The sequence below is a fragment of the Pygocentrus nattereri genome, chromosome 21 (assembly GCF_015220715.1).
Source record: "Pygocentrus nattereri isolate fPygNat1 chromosome 21, fPygNat1.pri, whole genome shotgun sequence".
In the NCBI taxonomy this organism is placed as follows: domain Eukaryota; kingdom Metazoa; phylum Chordata; class Actinopteri; order Characiformes; family Serrasalmidae; genus Pygocentrus; species Pygocentrus nattereri.
Genome location: NC_051231.1, coordinates 90512 through 115292, shown reverse-complemented (window position 1 = coordinate 115292; position 24781 = coordinate 90512). Strand labels below are relative to the sequence as shown.

Genomic DNA, 24781 nt, shown 5'->3' with positions numbered 1-24781 from the left:
CAGTGCTGCTGGAGTTTTTAAACACCTCAGTGGTGCTGCTGGACTGAGAATAGTCCACTAACCAAAAATATCCAGCCAACAGCGTCCTGTGGGCAGCGTCCTGTGGGCAGCGTCCTGTGGGCAGCGTCCTGTGAGCGGCGTCCTGTGACCACTGATGAAGGACCAGAGGATGACCAACACAAACTGTGCAGCAGCAGATGAGCTGTCGTCTCTGACTTTACATCTGCAAGGTGGACCGACAAGGTAGGAGTGTCTAATAGAGTGGACAGTGAGTGGACACAGTGTTTAAAAACTCCAGTGGCACTGCTGTGTCTGATCCACTGATCCACAACACACACTAACACACCACCGCCACGTCAGTGTTACTGCAGAGCTGAGAATGACCCACCACCCAAAACAGTACCTGCTCTGTGAGGGTCCATGGGGGTCCTGACCACTGAAGAACAGGGTATCAGAGTATCAGAGAAACAGATGGACTACAGTCTGTAACTGTAGAACTACTATACGGTCAGTGGAGCCGATGAAGTGGACAGTGAGGGTAGAAACGAGAAGGTGGTCATAATGTTGCGCCTGACCGGTGTATGGTTAGCTTGTGAATGCTGCCTGAGCCAGTCATGCTGTGTAAAGGTGCAGAGGAGACCATTAAATGTTGAATTAATGAAATTATAATGATTTAATTGATTAATTTGTTTATTATAATCCAGCAGTTATAAACCATCACAAATCTAATTCTTTAGCAAGCGTGTCTTGGCTGACAGACCACATGCCGGGTAAGGAGAACAGTGTGAAAATGTGATTTTTCTACCAACGCTTGTAATAACTGGCAGATTGAGTCCAAGCAACACGCACGCTTCCTCTACACAAACGTCCATCATCAGAGCAGCCCACGGCTTTGGCCACTCTGCTGTGGGGAGACGGCAGCGTATAGGAAATCAATGGGACTGGTGTATTGAGCTGCTGCAGGGCTGTGGGTCGATAAATAGACCAGCAACCTCCACTCTGCATTCATACGAAGACACACACACATACATATATATGCGTCTACCCCGTGTAGAGGGGTGTATACAGGGCAGCCAACTAGGGGCATTTACTGAGGGCTATTTAAAAGCTCGTCACTGCAGGGTAAGTGGAGGAAATTGCATATGAGGACGGGAGCACAGTCGGTGCCAGGGGAAATTTACGGAGCGATTGCAGGCGTGTCTTTAGGGAATACAAGCTGACTGCTTCTGTGTGTCTTCCACCAGCTGTGCACTTTTCACAGCCATACAGAAGGGCTTTAGCACAACTGCTGAGCTACAGCCTAAAAAACCCACAATAGCTAGTTTCTGCCACACCTCCTCAAAATGAATGGATGTGCAACCAGCAGAAGGTAAACTAACAGCATCTCCACCATCATTACCATGCTGAGAGCCCCTGCAATGAGTGCAGTCAATAATCTGATCATAATCAGATTTCTGGAGTTATAAGATTATTCAAATGGTCATGTAAACATTCCCATTTCTTTCACATTTCTCAGTCTGCGTGAGATCAGACGGTGGACGTCGACGCAACAAAACACTGTGGAGAGGCGCTGATCTTTCTACAGTTCCCCTGAACTCCTGATCTCACTTAAACTGGGGGAAAGATACCAAATCTGTGTTTTCCTGATATATTTATCTCATCCTCAGCCCCTCCCCTGTTCTGGAGAGTCTCTCACAGCGTTTAACAGCACAGAAGCCCCCGGCTCGTCACGTCAGGGTGGGTAAAGGATCCCATGGTGCTGCATAAAGAGGAGATGAACTCTGATCATAGGAGGGAAACGACGTCAGCTCATTAACATAGACGTGATCAATGCTGGTCTTTAGAGAACTTTAGCTGGTGTTCACAGCCGAGAGGTGAACAGCGGTCCCCCTGACGGAGCTGCGGACCGCCGGGATCGCTTTACTCTCTGTTTCTGATTTAAATGACGTTTGAACGGAGAAACATAAGCGTTAAATATCAGACTGAAAGTCGCGGGACGGAAAACGACGCCGTGTGTCGACAGACGTGGTTCTGTAAGTTTGCTGGTGCAGTTAGTTCAGAGTTCAGCTCCAGTCCTGAAACCCCGGCCCTGCGTAACTGCGGCTTCCCGCTTAAAATTCCTGAAATGATCAGCTGATTAATCCCTTCTGGAGCTGATCGAGGTGCGAACAGCAGAGAAACGCTGAACTATGCAGAGCAGCGGCTCCAAGCCTGGAGTCTGGATTAAAGACTGATTAAAGGTCTGCGAGTCTCTCGTCTCTCGGCTTCTGTGGCGTCTTACAGGTGAATCGTTCATAAAGCCCAGCATCGCGCAGCGCAGCCACTCCCTGACTCGCTCCCCAAAGCGGCGGCGACTCTACAGAGTGACGTCAACGTGAAACATGATATGATGTATGATGTTATCATTGTTTCAAAATGTACTATTCCCTCCCTCGTATAAACAGTCCATGAGTCCAAAACGTACTTGCAAAAAACGCACGTGTTGAATTCATTATGTTTTATCAAAACCGTGAACACCTCACAGGCCATTCACGCTGAAGGGATATGAGGTGTTACATGTAGTCACTGCAGTGCAAGACGTTGGGAAAACAATTAAGTGCTGTCTATTTAAGTCTAAAGTCTATTTTAGTCTATATTAACCCGAGAGGGAGTGTTCTATCCTGAAATGCCATCCCGGCTGTGATCTGGTGTCCGTAGATCATCCCAGCCGTGATGTTATTGGTGATAACTCCCTCCTCGAGTGATCTACTGCTTTAATACAGCAGTTAAATAAATACAGTAAGAAATGAATAAACTGTCCGTGAACGCGGCTTTAATATGTTTTAATGTTCAGCTCCTTCCTGCTAATTAGAGCTCCTTAACGAGCAGCTCGTTGCCACGTCAGAGTAACGAGCTCCGCCCACTCGCTGCTCAGCCGGCAGTTCGTTCTCCAGCTCCTTACACTAAATTCCCAAACTGTCGTCTCCACTGAGCAGCTTCTCTGTTTTTACTGGGTCAGTTTTACGGCTCAGTCTGATTTGGTCCGACTCTGAAGATCAGACACGTCTGGCGAATGGTGTTGGGTTCATTTCTGGCTGATTCCAGGTTGTTCAGCTGTTCTGTCACAGCTGCCGACTGAAAAGCTGCTCAGTGGTGACGACAGTTTGGGAATTTAGTGTCGTCTCGTCTTCAGAGTCGGACCGAATCGGCTGTCAGTCAGATGTGGTCTTAACAGCGTCCGTTTTCTGTTTGTGGCAAAGTAAGAAGTAAAAACGCTCAGATGGCTCGAGCGTCTCCTACAGCTGTCAGAGCCGTTGCTTAGTAACAGTGTCTCAGAGGAGTGATAGTGTTTTGTTTGAAACAGCACGGTTAGACCGCTTCTCAACCAATCAGCTGGCCGAAACTAACTGTTGTATATTGTTTTATATAGTTATTCTGAATAAACAATAGCTAGCTGGGGTCGTGGCAAAATAAGTAAAATTAAAATAAATGACTTTGACATCCCTGTTCTACGGAATAAAGAGAGGCTGAGAAACAGTACATAAACGCTTTACGAGCAATTAGAGCGAGGTCTCTGTACACCCACTACTTCAGACTAAACTACACCAGCGATGATCTCCGCCTGCGCTGAGCCCACACAAAGCCTTGGCTGGAGAGTCCGTGGCGGCCTGCTGTCACATGACTGAAACAGGTGGGCCTTTGAAAGGGCTGCTGATGAAACAAAGCGTCCCGGAGATCCGGGGGAGGTGTGGAGGATGTTGGTGAAACAAGCTGGCCTCACCTCCTGCTGCGCTCGGTGGGATGTCCCCCCGCATGCATCACAAGCTTGTAAACAAGAGCCACAGTGAGCGTGCACAACATCTGGCACAGGAGTCGAAGTCTGTCAGAGACGGCGCTCAGTCTGGAGGTGTTCTGGATGGCCGTGAGATAACAAGAGGAGAGGAACTGGTGGTCAGGGAAGCGAATAAAGCACTTTGTTTATCTGAAATGAGGACGGTTTGATTTATGTAGACATAATCAATCTGTTAATCTTCACTAAAAGTCCAGGCAAGCTGTTGTACTAGGAAACTTCAGCCAGTTAAACATAATCACAGCCAATTTTACAGTGGCTACTCAAATACAGTTTAATGCAAAGTTTTTCCACTTCTGGTGGAAGTTAAAAGTCTGAGAGCAAAGTTTAAAGAATCCAAACCGAAGAAGTGGCCACGCCCTTTCTACAGCGAGATTGATCACATTCTGGGTGACGAGCCCAGCTGTCGGTCAGTGAAGCTTCTGTGATGCTGGTGAAGTTGAAGCTGATCCTCCGGGAGCGACTGCCGTTCGTTGGCGGTTGTGATTGTTCACCTCTGGATGAGCCGCGTGACGCCGCGAGACGCCCTGATCTTTTGACCATGAGGGTCAGTTTAGGAGCTGATCTGTTCAGACTGTCGCATACAGACCACATTTAAAAGATCATCTGACCAGACAAACAAAAATCAGATTTGGGCCACTTTAGCTGCGTTCACATTACTCTAATCTGTCATTAATGTGATGAACTGACCCTCATGAGCTCCTCCTACTCAGTGACGTCACGTGACTGAATCACTGCATCATCAGCACAAACTAACGAGCAGAACGAGCTTCGCTGAGAAGATCATTAACTCTGATCAGCTCTCAGCTTCATTATTAGAGACAGACGGTGGAGAAAAAGGGGAGATGAGCTGCTTTTCCACCGTTTACAGGCTTTAACGGCTGGTCGGCGCTGTTGCCATGGTAACGCTGAATGATGGAGCAAAAGCACATGAATTCCGATCTGACCATCTCAAGGTCACACGGCCATGAATGACCATGACCACATATGAAAGTGGCTCAGGTTGGATTTGAAAAGATCACATTTGTGTCCACACAGCCCTGAAAACACCAGATCTGAGTCACATTAGGGCAAAGAATCGGATCTGGGCCACTTCAGCCTGGAAATGTGAATGGAGCCTTTTACCTGCTGTGTGAGTGCAGCCAAAGATAGAGGCTTTGAAATAGAGATGGAATATTGATATTGATGGATATCTGCATACGACTGGCAGCAGCTATAAAAGAGGCAAGAAGAGGCAACAAGGAGAAGGACCACCACATTTACAGCCCGATCGTAAATATACCCCTCAAAAACTTCAAACAATACAGACGCTTCAAAACAGCTGTCCATGTTCTCCATGACTCCAAAAGAAGTGAATTACCGAACACTGCTGAACGTCCAAAAAACTGGTTTTGGTGACAGCAGATAAGACATAATTGGATAAGGAACTAAATCCTCATCTATTCTTTGCAGAAACACTTCTGGCACATCTTAAAGCACAGCAGGCAGCAGAAGATTTCATGTGTTATTCAACAAAGCAGGATCGCAACGGGGGGTAGACGATGTTGCTGGGAATTCTGCAAAGAAGGAGAAAAGGAGACCCAGAGAGTGAATCTATTCTGGGGAAAAAAAGAATTAGGAAAGTCAACGCCCATGAGATGTTTTGGAGCTCGTTCCAGTCTTAACTGCTTAGAGCATCACACAGCAGATTCCTCCTCTGAACAAACTGAAAGCGAGACTTCTCCAGTTGCTCGAATGACACTCCAACGAAGTGCAGGATAAATGTAGGGCACATGAACTCAGTGACATCTATAGGGGATGGGGAGCCACGGGCGAAGTGAGAGAAGCTTAACACACACTGAGAACGTCAACCAACATCTCCACCTGCTGAGTGCCACGGCTCCAGCAGCCATCTGCTGCAGTCTCGCCAGCCTTTAAAAAGCTACGGGCTCTATGACAAGAGAAGAGATGTCAGAGAAGAAAAGGAAATCTGGAAAGGGAACCGGGCCGTATTACAGAAACTTCCTATCTTTTTGTCTTAAGTTAATCCGACAGGTCAAGATAAGATTTTTGACAAATTTGTATTATAGAAGCAAATCAGATCTTCATTTAGAATCAGAATCAGAATCAGAATCCTTTATTGATCCCAGAGGGAAATTGCAGTTGTTACAGTTGCAACTATTTATGTAAAAGAACAAACACTTTAATAATTTAAAACAAAGATAAAGAGAAATTTGCACAAGTTCTTATGAATACAGTAAAGTGGCGGTGACTGTGATAATAAATATGAAACATCTCGTATAAAGCAGTTCAAATTATTTAAATTATTTAAATTATTGTCCCTCTGAGTTTTTGCACACAGTTATTATTATTACACATATGAACTGTTTGGTATTGAGTTTTGCACAGATGAGCTACACTTTGTGAGTCACACACTGAGGGAGGAGTTATAGAGTTTGAGGGCCACAGGTAAGAATGACCTCCTGTGGCACTCTGTGTTTGTGTGGAGTCTCTTCAGTTGTCTTCTCATCTGGTCAGCAGTGAGACTCACTGTAGAGGTGATGGTTGGGGGAGGGGTGGAGGTGTGAGATGGATAGCCACAGGAGGGGGGCAGGCTATCAGGAGGGTGAGGGGGGGTGAGTGGAATGGGCTGCTGAGGACCAGCAGCAGAGGAGTCCGGATGGGGGAGGACAGAGCCTGCGGTGTCAAATCTGTTAAAGAACAGATTTAGCTTGTTGGCCCCGCCCACACTGACCTCTACTCCTCTGTTGGACCTGAAGCTGGCGATGGTCCTTATTCCATTCCTCCCTCTTGTTGTTCTGGAGTTTCCACTCCAGCTTCCTCCTATATTTGTTCTTCACCTCCTTGATAGCTGTCCTCAGTTCCCTCTGGATCGTTCTCACCTCCACCCTGTCTCCCGCTTTGAAGGCCCTCTTCTTCTTGTTGAGGAGAGCCTTAATGTCCTTCGTTACCCATGGCTTGTTGTTTGGGTAACATTTAACAGTCCTGGTTGGGACAGTGGAGTCCACACAGAAGTTAATGTAGTCCGTGAGGCACTCTGTGAGCCCGTCGATGTCCTCTCCGTGTGGCTCACAGAGTGCAGACCAATCGGTAGCCTCAAAGCAATCCTGCAGTGCCTCGTAAGCCTCCCCAGACCATCTCCTCACTATCCGCTTGGTCACAGGCTGACTCTTCACCAGCGGCATATAACAGGAGCTGAGGTGAACCAAGTTGTGGTCTGACCTACCCAGAGGGGGAAGGGGGGAGCAGCTGTATGCGTCCTTAACATTAGCATACAGCAGGTCCAGTGTTCTTTCCTCTCTGGTGGGACAGTCCACATACTGCGTGAAGTGTGGTAGTGCCTTGGCCATAGTGACATGGTTAAAGTCACCTGATATGGTGATAAAGGCACTCGGGTGTTGCGTTTGGTGACGTGCTGTAGTTGAGTAAATGACGTCACTTGCCGACGTTGGGTTGGCAGAGGGGGGAATGTAGACAGTCACGATGATGGCATGAGAGTACTCACATGGTAAATAATGTTCCAAGTCCAACAGCCAACAGCTCAATGTCCGGGCAACAGGTACGTTCCTTGATGTTAATGTGACCAGGGTTACACCAGCGGTTATTAACTAGCACAGCGAGCCCACCTCCTCTGCGCTTACAGCTCTCGGTGCAGCCCCGGTCGGCCCGAACAGTCTGGAAGCCATTGATGGAAACATGGTCATCCAGGATGTCCTGGTGTAGCCATGTCTCCGAAAAGCACATTAGACTACACTCCCGGTACTCCCTCTGACTCCTGGCTAGTGCTGTCAGCTCGTCCATCTTATTCAGCGACCTCACGTTGCCCATGATGACGGAGGGGAGACGCGGCTTATATCCCCTCTTCTCCATAAGCCTCCGCCGTCTCTCCCTCGCTTTCCCCGTGCGCTGGTTAATTTCCCCTCGGCATCCCCTGTGCATCCGTCTCCGAAGCTCTTTGGGGATGTTTGTTGTCCTGGTCGCCATGCCGACCGGCTGCAGTGTGATCAGCTGGTCCCGGGTGTAAATAAAGCGGCCATGCTGCATCACCGCGGCGTACATGGAGAGTGAGTGAAAGCAGCACTTTCACGGCAAAAAAATAGACCAAGACTCTCTACTCACACGTTTCGAGAGGGCACAGCTTCCCTAAGTTGCCTTGTCAAATAAATAAACGTTTAAAAAGGTAAATAAAAGTTAAGAGGAAAAACGAGAGAACATGAACGGGAGCTCCTGTAACAGGCAGCATGCACTAGTCTATGATAGAAGGAGTCTGTCATAGTTAGGAGTCTATCTTATCTTACAGCATCTTTTCTTATCTCAACTTAGGAAATCTTAACTTATGATTATCGATTGAACTCAACAGTCAACTGTCTTGTCTGTTTCCTAGCAACTGACCATACGCGCACAGCTGAAACATAAACACAATCAAGTTAGTCAGTCAGACAGCTACCTTTAGCTACAGTTACTGTGTAAAAAAGGTCAAACAAAACTAAAGTGTGATAAACTGTATCTAGTGAATTCTGTGAGAGCGCCCCCTGCTGTTTATCAGAGTCACCCCCCGCTGTTTATCAGAGCGCCCCCTGCTGTTTATCAGCGCTCCTCCGGCTGTTTATCAGAGTTGCCCCCTGCTGTTTATCAGAGCGCCCCCTGCTGTTTATCAGAGCGCCCCCCTGCTGTTTATCAGAGTCGCTCCCTGCTGTTCATCAGAGCTCCCCCTGCTGTTTATCAGAGCGCCCCCTGCTGTTTATTAGAGCGCCCCCTGCTGTTTATCAGAGCGCCCCCTGCTGTTTATCAGAGTCGCCCCCTGCTGTTTATTAGAGCGCCCCCTGCTGTTTATCAGAGCGCCCCCTGCTGTTTATCAGAGTCGCCCCCTGCTGTTTATTAGAGCGCCCCCTGCTGTTTATCAGAGCGCCCCCTGCTGTTTATCAGAGTCGCCCCCTGCTGTTTATCAGAGCGCCCCCTGCTGTTTATCAGAGTCGCCCCCTGCTGTTTATCAGAGTCGCCCCCTGCTGTTTATCAGAGCGCCCCCTGCTGTTTATCAGAGCTCCCCTGCTGTTTATCAGAGCGCCCCCCTGCTGTTTATCAGAGCGCCCCCTGCTGTTTATCAGAGCTCCTCCTGCTGTTTATCAGAGTCGCTCCCTTCTGTTCATCAGAGCTCCCCCTGCTGTTTATTAGACTGCCCCCTGCTGTTTATCAGAGCTCCTCCTGCTGTTTATCAGAGTCGCTCCCTGCTGTTCATCAGAGCTCCCCCTGCTGTTTATTAGACTGCCCCCTGCTGTTTATCAGAGCTCCTCCTGCTGTTTATCAGAGTCACTCCCTGCTGTTCATCAGAGCTCCCCCTGCTGTTTATTAGAGCACCCCCAGCTGTTTATCAGAGCTCCCCTGCTGTTTATCAGAGTGCCCCCTGATATTTACCAGAGCGCCCCCTGCTGCTTATTAGAGCGCCCCAGCTGTTTATCAGAGCACCGCCTGCTTTTTATCAGAGCCGCCCCCTGGTACTTATTAGAGCTCCCCCTGCTGTTTATCAGAGCTCCCCTGCTGTTTATCAGAGTACCCCCTGATATTTACCAGAGCGCCCCCTGCTGCTTATTAGAGCACCGCCTGCTGTTTATCAGAGCATTGCCGCACCCCAGTTTCAGTCTCCATTTCCCAAATGCTTTAGCCAAGCTTGCTGATGTTCCTCCTCCTAATAAACAGACACATGTTCAGCTCCATCTCCTCATTATTCACCACCATCATTGTAATATTTCATCAACAACATTAACACAGGAAGGTGATCAGAGGGACGCAGCATCTGGCTTTTAAACGCAAGTCAAAGCAACATTTTCAGTGTAGATAAATGCTGTGTCATTATGCTGGTTATAGTAAACTGCGCTGCCCATCACTGAATAAAACAATAGAAACATACAGTTAAACAGATGTTAAGACACTCTGCGGTTCATCTTAAAGTATCCAGGTCTACATGAGTCAGACAGTAATCAGATAATGGGGAAACTCCAGGTCTACAGGAGTCAGACAGTAATCAGATAATGGGGAAACTCCAGATCTACATGAGTCAGACAGTAATCAGATAACGGGGAAACTCCAGGTCTACATGAGTCAGACAGTAATCAGATAATGGGGAAACTCCAGGTCTACAGGAGTCAGACAGTAATCAGATAATGGGGAAACTCCAGGTCTACAGGAGTCAGACAGTAATCAGATAATGGGGGAAACTCCAGGTCTACATGAATCAGACAGTAATCAGATAATGGAGAAACTCCAGGTCTACATGAGTCAGACAGTAATCAGATAATGGGGAAACTCCAGGTCTACAAGAGTCAGACAGTAATCAGATAATGGGGAAACTCCAGGTCTACAGGAGTCAGACAGTAATCAGATAATGGGGAAACTCCAGGTCTACATGAGTCAGACAGTAATCAGATAATTAGTGAAACTCCAGGTCTACAGGAGTCAGACAGTAATCAGATAATGGAGAAACTCCAGGTCTACATGAGTCAGACAGTAATCAGATAACGGGGAAACTCCAGGTCTACAGGAGTCAGACAGTAATCAGATAATGGGGAAACTCCAGGTCTACAGGAGTCAGACAGTAATCAGATAATGGAGAAACTCCAGGTCTTCAAGAGTCAGACAGTAATCAGATCATGGGGAAACTCCAGGTCTACAGGAGTCAGACAGTAATCAGATAATGGGGAAACTCCAGGTCTACAGGAGTCAGACAGTAATCAGATAATGGGGGAAACTCCAGGTCTTCAAGAGTCAGACAGTAATCAGATAATGGGGAAACTCCAGGTCTACAGGAGTCAGACAGTAATCAGATAATGGGGAAACTCCAGGTCTACAGGAGTCAGACAGTAATCAGATTTCTGCTTAACAACCAGCCAATAAACTCACAGAAGATATGACGTAAACATAATGTAAAACTCAAACTGCCGCAGCTTTTAAATAAAAATTGTACTGCTTTACCTGAAAATATGAGCGGACGTCATCTAGCAGATGAAGAATATTTAAATCCTTCATTTTGTCGAGTATTTGGTATTTGGTTTCAGTGTCATTCCATAAGTGTATTTCTGCGTCTCGAGGCGACGCTGCTCGCTTATTTCCGGTAGAGCAGTCTGATCTGATCTCGCGCAGACTGAGTGAAACGAAAGAAATCAGAGTAAGAGCTCACAGCACTGAGAAATCTGATTACTGAGCTAAAACCCAGCCTCTTTATCAGGTTCCTTAATCGGGTTTATAGATCAGAGTGTGGTGTTTACATGACCAATCGAATAATCAGATAAGTGCAGAAATCCAATTATGATCGGATTATTGATGCGTGTAAACACACTCAATGTCATTTCCATTTCCTGTTTACAGACTTAATATAATTGCTCAAGAACACTGTTAGTAATGAAGGTTTTGATCAGGAACGTTTCTCCTTCATCAAGGTACAAACAGTGTAGATGTTCCCTCAAAGCTCCAGCAGTGGGTTTAAGGTCTAAGTGTGGAGCTTGAATCAGGTTCTCCAGGTGAAAAGTTGGTATTTGTTCCTTTTCATAACCGAATGTTTTAAAACAGAGCAGTAGAGTAAAAGCCTGGAGGCGAGGCGGGGTGTGTGGAGTCAGTCCAGCTTAGAACAGATCATTTCAGTGGATTATGGTTCAGTTATGTTCCCTGACTGAAGGGACTGAGACAGAGCCTTGAGGGTCCCACCCCAGAGACAGGAGGGGAACTGACCCAGAGACAGTCTAATACCTTTAGTACCTTTAATTCTGAGAGTGAATGATAATGGTCTGATAGACAGGAGCCGACTCTGGAAAGAATACTCTGGCAAAAACTCTTGGAATCATCTGTTTAAAACTGATGCTACTTGGTTTGAACTCAATACATTTTTAAGCATGGCACAAATGCAGGTGATTCAAAAAGATTCAAAATGATTGATGATGGTTGGAGTGTGATTGGTTCCTCGGTGTCTCACGGCTGTAAAAATATGGGGCTTTGAAATCGGATGAATCTTTTCTTCACCCTGTACTTTTTTGCGGTCATGAATAAAATGTATTAGTGAAAGAAAACGCTGTGCATCAATATAAAAGCATCATATCTCAAAAGAAGCCAAGAGGATCGAAGGTATCACTACTTCAGCATCGACAGCAGGACAGATCGAATGCGCTCTTGTGACTTTCTGAGTGAGATGAAGAGGCAGCTTGTTTGGCAGAGGCCCAATTTCACACCAACAGATCAGCTCCACTGAAGAGACAAGCATGACAAATGCAGCAAGACCACCACAAAGGCAAGGCGAACAAAAGACTAACAGCATGTTGGAGATTGAACTGGCAAAACAAAATACACCTTTCAAGCATGTCACAGCAGATTCTGGTGAAAAACTGTCCAGCAAACCTGTTATCAGAGTAACAGGGTAGTGATAATTAGGGGTGTCAATTTCTGCCTTCACTACAATCCAGTTATGATTCTCTGGCAAATTACTGAATTTGCTTCTAATATTTTGGTATTATTTTTAAGAATATGCTCTAAGTTTGAATGGTACTAAATGACATACAGTAGAAACAACACATCAGGCTTTTCTGGTGTGCAAACAACCTGAAACTGAAAATTTTATTTTGGTCAAACAATGAACAGATTTTCAAATGTTTGGTCGTCTCTGTCAAATAAATAAATGCTTTGTTTTCTACAAGAAAATATGTAACTACATCCTTTACAGAGAAAAAAACAATGAAATGTTTATTTGCTGATTTGAACATATAATTAATTTCAGCAGTGAAATAGAAATTACACACTTACACCTGTCAGCCGTAACATTCTGACCACCTCCTCATTTCTACGCTCACTGTCCATCTGATCAGCTCCACTTACTGTATAGCTGCACTCCAGCAGCACTGCTGTGTCTGATCCACTCAGACCAGCGCAACACACACTAACACACCACCACCACGTCAGTGTCACTGCAGTGCTGAGAATGACCCACCACCCAAACAGTACCTGTTCTGTGAGGGTCCATGGGGGTCCTGACCACTGAAGAACAGGGTAACAGAGTATCAGAGAAACAGATGGACTACAGTCTGTAACTGTAGAACTACAGAGTGCAGCTATACGGTCAGTGGAGCTGATCAGATGGACAGTGAGCGTAGAAACAAGGAGGCGGTCATAATTTTATGGTGTGTATTTGCAGTACAGTTTAAGTTTGCTCCATGTTGAAACCTTTGCATTTGGCTGTTCATTACAGAACTTGATTAAAATCATAATAATCAATGATGAAAATGAGAACGCCTGAGCTCATGGACACACCCGGTCCTGCGTAGCCTAATAAGCTAAAGCACACATGACGAGACGAGAACAAACACATCGTCAGGAAACTCAGCTGGTCTCTCCTTGAACAATATCAGGGATTTCACACCCCTCGCTGCAACTTTTGGCAGCTTGGAATGTGTCTGAGACTGAAGCCCAGTGGAACAGCTTAGGTGTCAAAATTGCCATAAGGACAGCCCATCTGCTGCCAAGTGATGAGAGAAAAAGGGGGAGAGGGAGAAAGAGGGAAAGAAGGGAGGAAAGGGGGAAGAAATAAAAACAGACAAAAGGAAAAAGCAGAGTAACTGCTGCAGGTACAACAGCTGTGGAGCACCGTCAGAGCTTCACAGCAGAGTCCCCGACTCCCCCAGCATCGAACACTGAGCGCTGGGAGAGTTCACTACAGTCTCACAGCAGGAGGACCCCCCCCCTTTTCTCTCTCTCTCTCTCTCTCTCGCTCGCTTATATTCCTATCTTTGTATCTCTTTGAGGCAGTGGGGGATCTCGGTAGGACTGTCCTATGAAGACTCATCCTTAGTGGCCTATTGATGACTCTAAAGGATCAGTCCTGACGAGGCTGTGTGGTGTCGCCACCAGAGCGGCGACAAACCGGTGAGAGACCATGGAGCCGCTGCTTTGAGTTTGTTGCTTTTTCTTTTCTTCACTGAAATGGAGGAGATGAACTAATGCAGTCCGATAAACTACAGACACACAAATACGTCTAAATAAAACACGATATACGAACGAATTCTTTAACGAATCAGTCATTTTATGCTTTATAAGGTAACAAAGACGAATTCGCGGACAAACAGCTTTTATTTTAAACCAAGCTCCACTTCAACGGCTCTGTTTTCCGTGATTTCCGCGGTGCTGTTTTTTTCTCCTTCATTTATTTACATTTTGCACAGCATCCCAACTTTTTGGAAAGATTTGTGTGTGTGTGTGTGTGTGTGTTTGCGTGTGTGTGTGTGTGTGTGTTTGCGTGTGTGTGTGTTTGTGGATACATTGCTATCTGGAACACTGTACTAGTACCTGGTAGGACCTCCCTTTGCTCTCAAAGCAGCCTCAATTCATGGCATGGATTCCACAAGATGTTGCAAACAATCCTTTGAGATTCTGGCTCATGTTGACCTGATTGCATCATGCAGTCCCTGCACATTTTTTCATGGCCCTACATGCTACATGCCCTATTCTGCCATATTCCAAACACATTCAATTGGATTCAGATCAAGTGCCTGGGATGGCCACAAAGGGACACTGAACTCACTGCCATGCTCTCTCAAGTAGCCATTAGAACAGGCTACATTGTAGCTATGAAATGATAAACATGGTCAGCAACAACACTCACACAGGCTGTGGCTTTCAAGCGATAACTGACTGTTCCAAAATGTTTCCATCCAGAACTGTTTTTCCTTATAGCTCTATCCTGAGTAAACCGTAGAGGCTATTGTGTGTGAAAATCCCAAGAGATCAGCAGTTACAGAAACACTCAAACCAGCTTGTCTGGCAACAGCAATCATGTCACAGTCAAAATCACTGAGGCATTTTTTCCGCATTCTGATGGCTGTTGTGAACATTATCTGAGGCTACTGGCCTGTATTGGCATGATTTTATGCACTGCTGCTACACGACTGGCTGCTTAATGTATACACATCCACACAGTATCTCACAGAAGTGAGTGCCCCCCTCACGTTTCTGCAGATATTCTATCTTCTGATGGGACGTCACTGTAGAACTGAAACTCTGATATAAGTTAAAGTGGTCAGTGTGCAGCTTGTATAGCAGAGCAGATTGACTGTCCTCTGAAAAGAACAACACACAGACATTAATGTCTAAACAGCTGGCAGCACAAGTGAGTCCACCTCACAGTGGACGTGTCCAGATTGTGCTTAAAGTATCAATATTCTGTGTGACCACCATTATTATCTAGCACTGCCTGAACCCTTTTGGCCATGGAATTCACCAGAGCTGCACTGGTTGCTACTGGAATCCTCTTCCACCCCTCCATGATGACATCACGGAGCTGGTGGATGTTAGACACCTTGCTCTCCTTCACCTTCTGCTTGATGAAGCCTCACAGGTGCTCAGTTGAGTTTCAGCAGGGCAGTTGTCATCTTGGAGGTGTGTTTGGGGTCGTTACAGAGTTGGAAAACTGCCATATGGCGCAGTTTCGGAAGGGAGAGGATCGTGCTCTGCTTCGGAATGTTATAGTACATGCTGGAATTCATTTTTCTCTCAATGAACCGCAGCTCCCCAGTGCCGGCAGCACTCATGCAGCTTCAGACCATGATGCTACCACCACCATGCTTGACTGTAGACAAGAGACAGTTGTCTTGGTGCTCCTCACCTGGGTGCCACCACACATGCTGGACACCATCTGAGCCAAGCAATTTTATCTTGGTCTCGTCAGACCACAGGACCTGGTTCCAGAAATCCATGTTCTTGGACTGCTTGTCTTCAGCGAACTGTTTCTGGGCTTTCTTGTGCATCAGCTTTAGAAGAGGCTTCCTTCTGGGACGACGGCCATGCAGACCGAGCTGATGCATTGTGCGGCGTACTGTCTGAGCACTGACAGGCTGACCTCCCACTTCGTCAACCTCTGCAGCAATGCTGGCAGCACTCATGTGTCTATTTTTTGAAGCCAACCTCTGGATATGACACTGAACACATGGACTCAACTTCTTTGGTCGACCCTGGTGAGACCTGCTCCGAGTGGAACCTGTCCTGGAAAACCGCTGTATGACCCTGGCCAACACGCTGTAGCTCAGTTTCAGGGTGTTAGCGGTCTTCTTATAGCCCAGGCGTCTTTGTGAAGAGCAGCAGCTCTTTTTCTCACATCCTCAGAGATTCTTTACCATGAGGTGCTGTGTTGAATATCCAGTGGTCAGTGTGAGTGAATCGTACCCAAAACACCAAATTTAACAGCCCTGCTCCCCATTCACACCTGAAACCCTGTAACTCTAACGAGTCACACGACACCAGGGAGGGATGACGACACGACTGGGCACAATCTGGACACGTTCACTGTGAGGTGGACTCACTTGTGCTCCCAGCTGTTTAGACATTAATGTCTGTGTGTTGTTCTTTTCAGAGTACAGTAAATCTGCACTGCTATACAAGCTGCACACTGACTGCTTTAAGTTACATATATAAATCAGCCATTAATCAAGGATCGGACACACACACACACACACACACACACACACACACACACACACACATATGTATCCCCATCAGCCAAACATCCCCAGAATTCTAAAATGTAGAAAAAAATCAACGTGATGGGAAATAATAATAATACATTTATTTCAATTTATTCATAAATAAAATTTATTTGACCATTTTTGCCAGTGGCGAGGAATCATCAAAATGTTCCTGTTTTCATAATTCTCTGGACATTTGGTCCCCATAAACAGCTAAATACACGGCCCTACACACACAAGCATACAAACACACACAAGGTTCTCTAATCACCATGGAGAAAAGACTGAGACACCATGAAGCCACATAACAACACCACACGCCTGTGACCGTTAAATGAGTCTGGACTCACAGTGCTTTGCTCTGACTCAAAATGAGGGAAGCCAGTGCTTGGGCTAATTGGTAAAGAGTGACAGAAGCTTCAATTTGTGGAGCACAAATAAGCCAACATAAGAATGAATTAGAAACACCAATCACACTGGGCTCTTCATTGACCCTCCTTGTTTGGGAGAAGGGACAGGTCCCTTGAGGCCAGTTTCTCATTGGTGGCTATCGATGCCTTGTCCGACCTTCAAGAAAGTTAGACTTCCCTTCTGAGATTAATGCTTCAGAGGGGAAATGGATCAATGCATGAATCATCTCTGAAATAACAGCAATCTCAACCCTTGAATTCCCAAAATCAATGGCATGGGATAGAGGTGCTGTGGCAATGATCTAACAATACTTTTAACAGTATAGTAATAACAAATGAATAAGGTGGGATATCATAAAGGCCTGACATACAATCAGCTATTTGTTAGTTAAGCAGCAGAGCCCGAGAGGGAGTGTGTTATGGTGAAATACCATCCCGGCTGTGATCTGGTGTCCGTAGATCATCCCAGCCGTGATGTTACTGGTGATAACTCCCTCCTGGAGTGCTCTACTGCTTTAATACAGCAGTTAAATAAATACAGTAAGAAATGAATAAACTGTCCGTGAACGCGGCGTTTAATATGTTTTAATGTTCAGCTCCTTCCTCCTAATTAGAGCTCCTTAACGAGCAGCTCGTTGCTACGTCAGAGTAACGTACATAACGTAAAGGTTCTTTAACAGTGATTGTATTTTTTTCTAGACCTGTCCAGCCAAGCCGAGAACCATTGAGGAGCCTTTGTTTTAAGAGGCACTGGCCACTGTACCGGCTGAGAAGGACATCATTCTTAGTGAAGTGGCAATCTGTGTGTGTGACTAAGCCCAATGTGTCGCTGCCCACATGAAACACTGGCACCAGCTGACGCCACCAAGGACTGGCACTGGGGACGGGCAGGACGAGTGGGCCACAAAAACCCACCATAACCCCAACATTTGTGCCAGTTGAGATTTCACTACAAACCGGTGAGAGAAAATGGAGCCGCTGCTTTGAGTTTGTTGCTTTTTCTTTTCTTCACTGAAATGGGGGAGATGAACTAATGCAGTCCGATAAACTACAGACACACAAATACGTCTAAATAAAACACGATATACGAACGAATTCTTTAACGAATCAGTCATTTTATGCTTTATAAGGTAACAAAGACGAATTCGCGGACAAACAGCTTTTATTTTAAACCTTTTTCTGCTATTCAGTGTTCAGCCTTTCAGTGTTCAGCCTTTCAGTGTTCCAGTGTTTGTGTTCAGTGTTTGGAGCCCATAAAACCTTTTTCTACTTAGAACCATATTTATTATTCATCTGTAGAACCGTTTCTCCATGCAAAGAACCATCTAAGCGCACATTTAAAACAAGATAGTTCTTGAAGGGTTCTTTAGTGAAGGGAAGGGTCTGTTTAGAACTATAAGCTCTACGGAGAGCAATTTCATGCTTAAATGCATGTTCTTTGCACGGTGACATGGTTCTTCAGATGGAGAATGTGTTGTATATGGTTCTATATAAACCTCTGAAAATGGCTGTATGTAGCACCAAATAGGGTTCTTCTATTGAAGAACTATTGAAGCTTGAAAAGATTCTAAATAGGACTGAATTGAAGAAAAAACATTTTTAAAGTTCTCTTTTTAATTCTCTGAGTCTTCATGGTTCTATAAAGAACCAATGTCTTTACTGCAGAACCCTTTAAGAACCACCTTTTTTAAGATTGACGTGAACTGCTTGTGCATCAACCGTGGACAGCGCAAGCCTGACCTGATGTGGATGAGGTTCCCATTGTTAATAACACTGTTAATAACACTGTTAATAACACGGTTAATAACCCTCTGGTTCCGGACAGTCGAGCAGCCGCTCCGCCTCCTCCACGCGCTCAGTGTCCGGCGCGGAGAGGCTCCTCAGACAAAGCGGGCAGGGGGGACCCGCCGGCCGGCGCTGAGGCTCTGATCTGCCGGCCTCGGCACGTCGTGAGTGTTTGGAGACACCAAGCATCAGTAATTCAGACGAGCGTGATAACAGCTACGATCAACAACAACAACAACAACAACCACAACAACAACCACCACCACCACCACCACCACCACACATTTAATTCAGGCAACCCGTCGCTAACAGACTGATCGAGACCACCGCAGAGACCACTGTGAACAGCAGCCAAGTGCCGTCAACTTTCATGCAGGTGAGCGAGGAGACCGTCCCGTCCCTCATCAACCGAACTGACCGGAAAAAGCCCGAAAGTTCTTTAGTCTTAACGGTTTCTTGCAGCTTCCACTACCGACTCGGATCCAGAGCCAGCGCCGCTCGGAAGGAGTCGCTCGTGCGGCTGCAGGTGAAGCAAAGGCACCGAAACAGCGATAAACGCGCCGCTTACCCGTCGCGCGGATCCGCCGCTCGTCGTCTGAGATGCTGAGCTGAACTGAAGGAGCTGGAAGCGCGTGCCCGACCGCGCGTCATACGGAGCGCGTCCCCGACACCCGTAGCTGTGAGATTCGATTCAGTGTGGGAATCGACTCAAGGCTTGGGGGCTGAAGATTCAGAGTGTGTCACTTCGGCTCAGTGTGTTTGGTGCTTCTGACTCGTTCTCGTGGCACCTTTGGGGTTCACGAACTGAATCAGCTGCTTGGTCCTGCTGATGTCGTTCTGGGCTGCACATCTGATATAACTGGGCCGTCGATGCGGCTTCGATCCGAGCCTTTCTTCTGCGGTGATTACAGAAAGGACTGAGTGCGCGTGGAAGTTTGGTTTCGCGCGTGTCGGTTCAGAGTCGAAACTCGAGTTCGATTCAGATTCTTTCTAACTGGCCGTTTCCTCGAATCGACAAGGCAGTAAATTCAGTTTTTCTGTTCTTCACACCTCCGCAGTTTGGCCAGTACAGCACAGCAATTCACCTGATTTTCACACGGCTGGGAACTTCATTCACAGTGCAATTCTAAAATGAAGAAACTGAACTGGACTTTATTTGATCCGATGTTCAGTAAATGTTGTTGAAATCTGACCGAACTGGCCTTTATTTGATCTGATGTTCAGTAAATGTTGGTGAAATCTGACCGAACTGGACTTTATTTGATCCGATGTTCAGTAAATGTTGTTGAAATCTGACCGAACTGGCCTTTATTTGATCTGATGTTCAGTAAATGTTGGTGAAATCTGACCGAACTGGACTTTATTTGATCTGATGTTCAGTAAATGTTGGTGAAATCTGACCGAACTGGACTTTATTTGATCTGATGTTCAGTAAATGTTGGTGAAATCTGACCAAACTGGACTTTATTTGATCTGATGTTCAGTAAATGTTGATGAAAACTGACCGAACTGGACTTTATTTGATCTGATGTTCAGTAAATGTTGTTGAAATCTGACCGAACTGGACTTTATTTGATCTGATGTTCAGTAAATGTTGTTGAAATCTGACCGAACTGGCCTTTATTTGATCTGATGTTCAGTAAATGTTGTTGAAATCTGACCGAACTGGACTTTATTTGATCTGATGTTCAGTAAATGTTGGTGAAATCTGACCGAACTGGACTTTATTTGATCTGATGTTCAGTAAATGTTGGTGAAATCTGACCAAACTGGACTTTATTTGATCTGATGTTCAGTAAATGTTGATGAAATCTGACCGACCTGGACTTTATTTGATCTGATGTTCAGTAAATGTTGTTGAAATCCGACCGAACTGGACTTTATTTGATCTGATGTTCAGTAAATGTTGTTGAAATCCGACCGAACTGGACTTTATTTGATCTGATGTTCAGTAAATGTTGGTGAAATCTGACCAAACTGGACTTTATTTGATCTGATGTTCAGTAAATGTTGGTGAAATCTGACCAAACTGGACTTTATTTGATCTGATGTTCAGTAAATGTTGATGAAATCTGACCGAACTGGACTTTATTTGATCTGATGTTCAGTAAATGTTGGTGAAATCTGACCGAACTGGACTTTATTTGATCTGATGTTCAGCTGTCGACTGTATAAGATGCTGATATTCCTACTCGGCTACTTCAGTAAACAGTGTATGGCTTTGAGTCAGGATGCAGGTCAGACAGTATGAAGTTCTGGAAAACGCTGAAAAAATAATAAACAATGCAAATAAACAATGTTATGCAAGCACAGCAGTTTTTCCATTTTATAGTATTACCCCCCCCCCCCACGCTCAATCTGACTGCCTGAGACTTCAAAAGAAAAATCAATCAGCATGCAAATTTCACGGGAAAGCTGAGGCGCCACTCTCTCAACTCCATAACATCTTACTGAGTTACAGCGGAGCCAACTTCATCAAAAAAAGACTGAAAAGGAAAGAAAGGCCCGTCGCAGTGGGGGGAGCGGTGGGTGGCGCGGTGATCAGCAGTGGGGGGAGCGGTGGGTGGCGCGGTGATCAGCAGTGCGGGTGGCGCGGTGATGGAGCAGTGAGGGGAACGGCGGGTGGTGCGGTGATCAGCAGTGCGGGGAGCGGCGGGTGGTGCGGTGATCAGCAGTGCGGGGAGCGGTGGGTGGCGCGGTGATCAGCAGTGCGGGGAGCGGCGGGTGGCGCGGTGATGGAGCAGTCGGGGGAGCGGCGGGTGGTGCGGTGATCAGCAGTGCGGGGAGCGGCGGGTGGCGCGGTGATGGAGCAATGGGGGGAACGGCGGGTGGCGCGGTGATGGAGCAGTGGGGGGTGTGAAAGCTCAGCCCTGCAGCTTTCTGAAAGACCCCCTGCCTGCATGCCTGCATTATCAGCAGCCACTCGCTCTCTGCGGAGCGCTGTGCCCCCCTCTAACTCACTCCAACACACACAGGCTCCACTGCAGTGCCACGGCCCCCCGCGCTCTCTGGGTCCTCACAGCGCCTCCTCTGGGCTTCCGTAACCTAAATCACGTTTGCCCCTGGCCACACGCGCACAGACTCGCGCCCAGCGAACCCCCTGAACAGTGGGGGTCCGCCTTAAAAGGACCTGGAAGCAACATGAGCAGAAGTTCATGAGAACACGTGAATATTCTATTTCTCATAGTTCTAGTGACTCTTCCTCTGTGGGTTTATTTACTTTTGTCTAGTGTATTTCTTTCATTTTTTGCTTTGTTACTTTTTATGTATTTTTTTTTTTTTTAAATACACACACCGGTCAGACATAACATTCTGACCGCCTCCTCGTTTCTACACTCACTGTCCACTTTATCAGCTCCACTAACCGTATAGCTGCACTCTGTAGTTCTACAGTTACAGACTGTAGTCCATCTGTTTCTCTGATACTCTGTTACCCTGTTCTTCAGTGGTCAGGACCCCCATGGACCCTCACAGAGCAGGTACTGTTAGGGTGGTGGGTCATTCTCAGCGCTGCAGTGACACTGACGTGGTGGTGGTGTGTTGGTGTGTGTTGTGCGAGTGGCTCAATGGATCATTTAAAAAATGTACTAAATACATAAATGTGTATATATTTAATCGTTATACATTTTCGTTTCAATGAGTTTTATATTTGAAGGCAGCCGTTTTGGTGTTTTCAGAATGAGAGCACTGAACAGAACAGAAACTTTTTACTGAACACTGCTATAATCGCATTACACCATCCTTGCTGTCCTCTTCTTCCTTTCTGCTGCGAGCGGCCACTTGTTCAACACAGGGGTGATGAGGGCTTTAATGACGCGCAGCACTAGTCATAAGACGCACCAAAAGCCGCTAATAGTGCCACCTTGTGGAGAACCTTCAGTTTGCTAAATGTGAGAGAGTTACTAATCAGATTGATGAGGTGATTTGCATGTAAACAATAAAACAAACAATTAAGAAACACAAGCAATTTTGTGAAGACATTGCAAAATATATTTAACATTGAATTACATATGATTGTCAAGGGACCATATTTTTATTTTTTTATAGCTAAAATACTGTGCATCTCAAACATGTCAAGACATGTAATTTAACCCAACATTTATGTACACAGATTGTATTTACACTATGATTTCACACAATCTCACAAAGTGAGACTATGGTTAAAGCAAATAGTGGACAAAAAGTGGACAAAACCAACAGCTTTGGTCTGAGAGAGGAGCTAGATTTTAAACATTTGACCATCATGATAAAGTCCAGGAGGGGATGGCCTCAGTTTAATGACACATTCTGCCACACACACTCCGTGCAACGCCCTTGTACTGGATGACCCTCACACTAACTGAATGGTGTAAAGGGGATGTAACGTCTCCAAAAGGCAAACTGACACACACACACACACAGACACGCTCACACTCACAGACACACACACCCACAGAGAAGCACACACACTCACACACACCCACAGACACACACACACACCCACAGACACACACACACACCCACAGACACACACCCACAGACAGACACACTGACAGACACACTGACAGACAGACACACTCACAGACACGCACACTAACACACAGACACACACACACAGACACTGACAGACACACACACTCACACAGACACACTCACAGACACACACTCACAGACATACACACTAACACACAGACACACAAACACACAGACACACACACACTCACAGACACACACAGACACACACACACACCCACAGACACACACACACACCCACAGACAGACACACTGACAGACACACTGACAGACACGCACACTAACACACAGACACACACACACAGACACTGACAGACACACACACTCACACAGACACACTCACAGACACACACACTAACACACAGACACACTCACACTCACAGACACACACACACACATTCACAGACATACTCACTCACACAGATACACACACTCACAGAAACTGAAAGTTAGTCTCCTGAAAAAAACGCAAGCTGTAAAAAAGGCAAAATTTGGACAAACTGAACTGTGAAAAACTTGTTACAGTTACGTTGAGAATTCCGAGCTGTGCTTCATTAAATATACGCTTGCCCGTTTTCCCGACACTGAACAGTGAATAATGTACATGTAATGTCAAACGTTCTGACTGGAAAGGAAATGAATGAAGGGTCTCTCTTCTACGGAAGTTCAGAGAGGCCAAGAGGTAGTTAGAATTTTCTGTATTGTTATTTTGAAATCACAAGTTAATTATTTTGTGATCTCAAGATAATAAGGCTGTCATCTTGAGATAATGAGTTAGCTTGTTATCTAAAGACAACAAAATTGTTAACTTGAAATAACGAGTAACTTACCTTGTTATCTTGAGATAGCTTAAGATAACTTCTGTTAACAAATCAATGTTCTTGTGATCTTAAGATAAAGTTACCGGTCAAGATGCTGTTATTAAGAAAAGGAAGTTGACAAAAAGGAAGAATTTGCAAATCACAAAAAATCAGGAGAGACCACCATTCATAAAGTTATCCTGAGATAATCAGAACTTTATCCTGAGATTACTAGATAATTATCTTGAAATAAGTTACTGATTGTGTTCTCAAGCTAACAAAATTATCTTGAAATCAGGAGCCTGACCTTATCTTAAGATAACAAGTTAATTATCTTGTGATCTCAAGATAAAATTAGCTGTCAAGATGCTGTTACTGAGAAAAGGAAATGGACAAAAAAGGAAGAATTTGCAAATCAAGAAGAATCAAGAGACAACCCTTCATACCAAGGTTATCTTGAGATAATAAGAAATAAGAAGTTACTGACTGCCTTATATCAAGATAACAAAACTTATCTTGAATAAGATATAATGAGCTTATATTGTTCCCAAGATAACAAACGTTACCTTAAGAAAACAAGTTAATTATCTTGTGATCAAGATAATAAAAGCTGCTATTTTAAGGTACTGAGTTAATCACGTTGTGATCAAGATATAGTTGTTATCCTGAAATAATGAAATACAGTGCATCCGGAAAGTATTCACAGCGCTTCACTTTTTCCACATTTTGTTATGTTACAGCCTTATTCCAAATTTAATTATATTAATCTTTTTCCTCAAAATTCTACACAAAATACCCCATTGTGACCATGTGAAAAAAGTTTTCTCGAGAGTTTTGAAAATTTATTAAAATTAAAAAACAAAGAAATCATATTTACATAAGTATTCACAGCCTTTGCTTAATACTTTGTAGAACCACCTTTGGCAGCAACTACAGCCTCAAGTCTTTTTGAATATG

The 24781-nt window shown here is 45.4% G+C and overlaps 1 protein-coding gene across 1 annotated transcript in view; it reads right to left on the bottom strand.

The window, feature by feature from the left end:
* Nucleotides 1-19192, bottom strand: part of draxin (dorsal inhibitory axon guidance protein) — a 46817-nt gene extending 27625 nt beyond the window's left edge. Inside the window, exon 1 of the mRNA XM_017685804.2 lies at nt 19081-19192. The gene's annotated coding sequence lies outside the window, so the exon portion shown is untranslated. The remainder of the gene's footprint in view (nt 1-19080) is intronic.
* Between the last annotated feature and the right edge of the window lie 5589 nt (nt 19193-24781).